The 6,170-nt window shown below is 44.3% G+C and overlaps 1 long non-coding RNA gene across 1 annotated transcript; it reads left to right on the forward strand.

Moving 5' to 3' along the window:
• Positions 1-645: 645 nt before the first annotated feature.
• On the forward strand, positions 646-1,852 carry LOC138921088 (uncharacterized). The gene is made up of 2 exons (XR_011433348.1): positions 646-715; positions 1,631-1,852. It is a non-coding gene; the product is annotated as an uncharacterized lncRNA (long non-coding RNA).
• Positions 1,853-6,170: the final 4,318 nt, after the last annotated feature.

Genomic DNA, 6,170 nt, shown 5'->3' on the forward strand with positions numbered 1-6,170 from the left:
TGCAGTTCATTAAACACACTCTTGCCTTGGGGCCTTTGAATTGACTCTTCTTTCTGTCTGGAACGTTCTTCCAGATGTTCCCCTGGCTCACCCCCGTCTCCTTCAAGTCTGCTCAGATGTCACTCTCTCAGCAAGGCCAACACCAGCCGTCCTTTCTAGAATTGCACACGTTCCATCCTACTCTAGCATTCCTGCTTTATTATTTTCTATAACCTCTTTTCCTTTTAATATACAGGGATATATAATTTACTCATTTATTTTACTTATAATCCCCCTCAGCCCCTCATGAAAAGTTTCGTGGTGGTAGGGATTTTTTCCTATTTGGGTCACTGATGATCCCTAGTCCAAAACAGTGCTTGGCACATAGCTGACACTCAGTAAATATGCCCTGAATTGAAGAATAATGCCTTCCCTCACAAGAATTATTAAACATTGCTTGATACTTCTGGTTAACGCAATAAGACAAAAAAAGTAAGTGGCAAATATTTAAAATAAAGGTATAAAATTACTCTTAATCATATATGATATATTTTAGTATAATTTTTTCATATTGTGCCCACTCAGCATCTTTAGAATACCCATGTTATATGAGCGCTGTCTCTCCCAGATAGAAGCTGGAACTCAATTTCTTATCCTCCCTTGCAGCGATAATACAGGGATGGACTCAGACTGTACCTTCAGATGAACCTGCAGGAGACTTCTATGTGAAACAGAGGTATGGGAGGAAGCAGGCATAGCATGGAAGCCTTTCTGGCAAGAGCATCAGTGTGTTGAAGTGATATACAGATTTCAGAGGAAGGAGTTGCCAGGGTTTTGGTAGCAGCATCCTGTGGTCTGCATAGGGTCAGTGTTGAGAGGCTGTAGTTTTCATATTCTTTGACGGGGTGGATTTGTGCCGTGGCATATTCATAGTATGTGGTAGCAGATTCCATCTGCTGCCCCCAACTGGAATGTTCTTCTTCCAGAGGGGTGGGGGGCAGGAGCTGTGTATTATGAGCCCGCTGGATCCCTGGCAGCTGTTCCTGTCCTTCGGAAGCTGTGCTGACAGGGCCTGTCTGTGTTTGCGCGCCGGCCGCCGCCACTTTGCGCACGTAGGCACACAGGTGCCCTGGCGGGGTCCCTCGCTCTGGCCCACTGGCCGAGCTCGCGCGCCACGCAGGCGGAGGGGCGCTTCCTTTCACGTGTGTGATCCCAGGGCCGCTCCTGCTCTGCACCCGCCGTCTGCCCCTGCGCTGCTTGGCTGGTGAAGACGCCCCCGCGATCGCTCTGCCTCCTTGGTCTGGAGCGTTCCCAGAGGATCGCGGGCAGCTCCGAGAGTGACGGCGTCCGTCGGGAGGGCTGCCCTTTCCCCCTCTCCTCCCAGAGCCGGGTGCAGACCCACACCCTAGGTCGCTGCCGTCTGGGAGGGAGAGGAGATCCCCTGACCTCCTTGCACTGCGGCCCGCTGGGACACCTCACCTTCAGACATATGGTTGCGTGGGTCTCTCAGACGTCTGTTGTGTTGTGTGGATGTCCTCTGTTGGCTTATGAGTGTCCTTTTCTTTGTATCTTAGTGGGGAGAGGCTAAGGGAGGAGCTCTCTCTGCCCTGATGCTGAAGCCGCTCGCTATTATATTGCTTTTTAATTTCAGGTATAAATCAAGAGCCGGGAAAGTCACACTGTACAGAAAGACCCACTGCAGATAACGCAAGCGGTCCAAGCTCTGCTCCCTGCGCCTCGCCCTCACTTCCTCAAGTTTGACGCATATTCTCTCAATTCTTTTCCGTGGTTTTTTGGGAAGGAGAAGGGAAGACTAAAGCAACAGCGAAGTTAAAAGAAAAGTAAAAGTTATCGCTGGTCAAGTTTTAACTGACTTCTAGGCAATTTCCATATATTAACACTGATTCTTAGAAAACAACCCATCAATGCAGTTACTGTTATCCATTTTTGCCTATGAGGAAACAGACTAAGAGAGAGTAAAAAACTTCTCTGGAGTCACACTAAAGGAGCAGAGGCAGGATTGGAATTTAGGTCTGCCTGGTTCAACACCTGTGCTCTTTCCACTGTGGTAAGAAGAAGGGGCAGCACTTAACGTACCCTTGTTATGTGCCCAGCACTTTAAAAAATTATTTTTATTTTTTACAAAAACTCAGTAAGATAACAATAATCGTTCCTCTTTTGAAGAAGAGATATGGTTCGCTAAAGCCCCAGGGTAAATTAAATACAGAGCTGGGATTCATGCCCAGGGCTCTTAGACTCCAAAAACCCTGCTTTTTCTTCTATACTCTTACACTATAATATTTTAATAAAGTAGCATTCTGCACCTCCACACATTATTATGAATAGCATGTTCTTTAAGAAATAATTTGAATCATTGTTCAATACATTTCCACTCTTGTGCCAACTCCAGCAAATGGATGGCAGCTGCTTGGAGTAGCTGGTTGAGAAGCGCTGTCTTCCTACCGTGCATGACAGCTCACTGGTTGAGAAGGCTTCTCAGGCAGCCCTGGCTCAGAGTGGTGTGACGGATTATTGATGTCTGTCTCCTGTATGGAATGGGAGGAGTTGTGGCCTCAGTGCCTAGAATTTGCCATCCTTGGCATGATTATTTTAAGATAAGGTAAAATTACTGATTATTAATTAATTACATTTCTACAATGATCAGTGGTTCCCCCAGCCGCAATGATCTATTAAGAAAAATAAAACCCAGGCCTGCCCCAGTGGCCTAGTGGTTAAATTTATCATGTTCCACTTCAGTGGCCTGGGTTTGGTTCCCGGGTGCAGACCTACACCACTTGTCAGTGGCCATGCTGTGGCAGTGGCTCACATACAAAAAAGAGGAAGATTGGCAACAGATGTTAGCTCAGGGCAACTCTTCCTCAGCAGAAAAATAAATTCTAGTTATAAAAAAAGAAAGAAAAATCTACAAGTGGGTACACACATTCATATAATAATTCTCAGGTTAAAGTCTATATATAGACAAGCTATTTTAAATATATACCAAAGACAAAATGACTTAGTACGATTTGCCCAGCAGCCTTATTCATGCAGCCTACTTTATTTCATCATTGTGTTATGTTCTACAGAAACATAGAAAATTATAACCTTCTGCTCTAATAATTAGCTGCCCCTCAGCCTGATTTTGTGGTACCAGATTATCTCGACTGTACGTCTTTAATATAGTCATTAATCTGTAGTTAAAAGACCAATTTTAATCAGTTTTCAATTGGGTAGAATATCTGATCTTGTTTGAATACGGCACTTTGGCTTTGTAAGTAGAGATGGCTCTGAGAAGCAGAAGGAAGTTGGCATTAATATGGGAGAGGGGAGCACCCGGCTCAGTCCTAAACACATACTGAGTAAAATAAGGCAGGCACGAAAGAGTACACGTCTAAATGATTCCATTTGAAGAACAGCCAAAAATAACCTATGGTGATAGACTTCAGAATAGTGACTGCCTATGAAAAGGAGAGTGACTAGAGGAGGCACGGGCAAACTCTTGGGCTAATGGACGTGTTCTGCCTTGATTGGTGTGCTGGTCCACAGGAGCAGGCATTTGTCGTCACTCATCTAATGTGCACTTAGATGTGTGCACGTCTGCAATAAGTGTTGTCGTCACCATCATCACGATCATAATGAAATAATGGTACCAACCTCACAAATGAACTGGGCAGTTTCCCCCTTTATTTTTTGAAATGACTTTTATAAGATAGGAATTGCATACGCATTGAAAGTTGGTTGAATTCTCCAGTAAAATCAATCGGGTGTTTTATGTGTATGTATCAGTTACTTCTTGCCATGTAACAAACCACCCCAGAACTTTGTGACTTAAAACAAGAAACACTTCTTAGCTCACAGTTTTTGTGGGCACGGCTTTAGCTGGGTGTCTCTCACTTAGGGTTTTTCATGAAGTGGCAGTTAGTGTGGCAGTCAGGGCTCTCCTGTGGGCCAATCTGCTTCCAAGCTCAATCACATGTCTGTTCACTAGCTGGAGGCCCTCGCTATCTGCTGGTCAGAGGCATCAGTCCTTGCCTGTGAGCCTCTCCACACGGATTCTCACCACACAGCATGGTGCTTCCCCCAGAGCCGGCCCAAGAGAGATACAAGGACAGGGAGAGAGCAAGAGGACCCAACGGTCGTCCTGTAACCTGAACACCAAGTGATGGCCAATCACCTCGTCATGTTCTATTCATTACGAGAGCATTACCAAGTCCAGCCCACACACAAGGGCAGAAGAGTACACAGGGCATGGACCCCAGGAGACAGAGGTCACCGGGAGCCGTTCAGAGGCTGACCCCCACAGTGCGTGTGTGTGTTTGTGTGAGTGACATTTCCAGAGGGATGGTTTGTTAATTCCATTTAAAATCTTGTGTACTTAGTGGTCTATTTAATTTTTAAAATTCTCTTTGTGCCAGTCTTTACACATTACGTTTTCTAGGAATTTATCTGATTCAGGTAGGATTTCAAATTCTTTAGTATATATTCAATCATAACAACCTTTCACGTTTTTTTAAAGTGTCTGTAGTTATTTCCCTTTTTCATTATGTACTTCGTGTATCTGCATTTTCTGGCTCTTTCCCTTCAAACACCTTGCTTACTAATCTTCACAAACCAAGTGCTGATTTTATTCGTCTCTCTCTGTGTTTTTCCTCTTCTCTTTCAGTGATTTCCATCCTTATTTTTGTTTCCTTTCATGATTCCTCTTTGTGTCTGTTCTATTGCTCTTTTCCCAAACTCTTGAGTTAAACAGTTAGCTTGTAATTCTTAACCTTTTTTATTTCCTATTAAACATATTTAAGGTTATAATTTGACCTAAAAATACTTCTTTAGCTGTCCCACACATTTTAACATGTAGTGTTTTCATTATCCTTTAGTTATAAGCATTTACTAATTTTCCTTATTTCCTCTTAAAACCAGGGCTTACTTAGTACTGTGTTACTAAATTTCCAAACATAGAGGATTTTTTAAAAAATTATACATTTGCTATTAGTTTCTAATTCTATTGAATAAACGACAATTGCTATGTGAATGAATCACAGGTTGCAAGGTCTCAGGGAGACTTTTCCTTTGCTGAGCCTCCGCAGAAGCAGCAGCTTTCCTTGTTCTCTTCCTGGGCAGTTCCGCCCTCCAGGCCCGGCTCACAGAGGGCAAGGGCTCTCTCATTCTTCTGCACCTTGTGGGGCCAGAAGCTTCATCTCCTGTCTCAGGCCGACATCCGGGCAGCTGTGGCGTCAGGCAAAACCGCCTTTTTTCAGCACACCTTTTATTCTTGGCACCGGAGCACTTCTCTTTCTCTGACGCAAGCTCAGGTCTGTGTTGACAGGGCTGTTTACAATATGCAATACCGCATCGTAAAGTGTTTGAAGCACGCGATTTTCAGGCAGCCTAGTCTTCTGTGTTGCTTATAACTGGGACAAACTCAAACAATCCAGATGGGTGTAAATGAAAATCCATGTCAGTAATCTCAGCCTCTAGAGCTAACCCTGTGACCAGTGTGGTCTCTTTCCCACAAGACTTTTCTCTAAGCTTGTACAGTCCTGTGGGTTTGCAGGAGCGGCGACAGAGGGACTAGATTCCTAGGCCCAGCTCGGTCTCAAACTACTTGTGTGACTTTGAGAAGAATCATTAACTTCTGTAGATCTGGTTTCTTCTTTGGGAAATGAGGGGGTCAAGGAGACACTAAGATGTAGGATTAGTAAGCTTATTTTTTCTCTCACTTGTTACTCAGTCTGTCCTTTTCTGGTTTCTGTATGTTTTTTCATGGAAGTAGACTGTGGATATATATAACTTTTCTATAATCAAAAGGAAAAAATAAGAGGATTTATGCTATGTCTAATGTTCCTTTAATAACTAAAAAAACTCTATGCTCATCTATATGAACAGTCCTGACAACTAGACAGGTCGTTCCCAAGCCTCTTGTGCCTCAGAATCACCTGCGAGCGCTGGTTAAACATGCAGATTCAGGGGCCGGCCCCATAGCCAAGTGGTTAAGTTCTCGCGCTCCGCTGTGGTGACCCAGGGTTTCGCTGGTTCGGATCCTGGGCACGGACATGGCGCAGCTCGTCAGGCCACGCTGAGGCGGCGTCCCACGTGCCACAACTAGAAGGTCCACAACTAAACTATACAACTATGTACCGGGGCGATTTGGGGAGAAAAAGCAGAAAAGAAAATAATAAGATTGGCAACAGTTG

The sequence above is a fragment of the Equus caballus genome, chromosome 27, assembly GCF_041296265.1.
Source record: "Equus caballus isolate H_3958 breed thoroughbred chromosome 27, TB-T2T, whole genome shotgun sequence".
Taxonomy (NCBI): domain Eukaryota; kingdom Metazoa; phylum Chordata; class Mammalia; order Perissodactyla; family Equidae; genus Equus; species Equus caballus.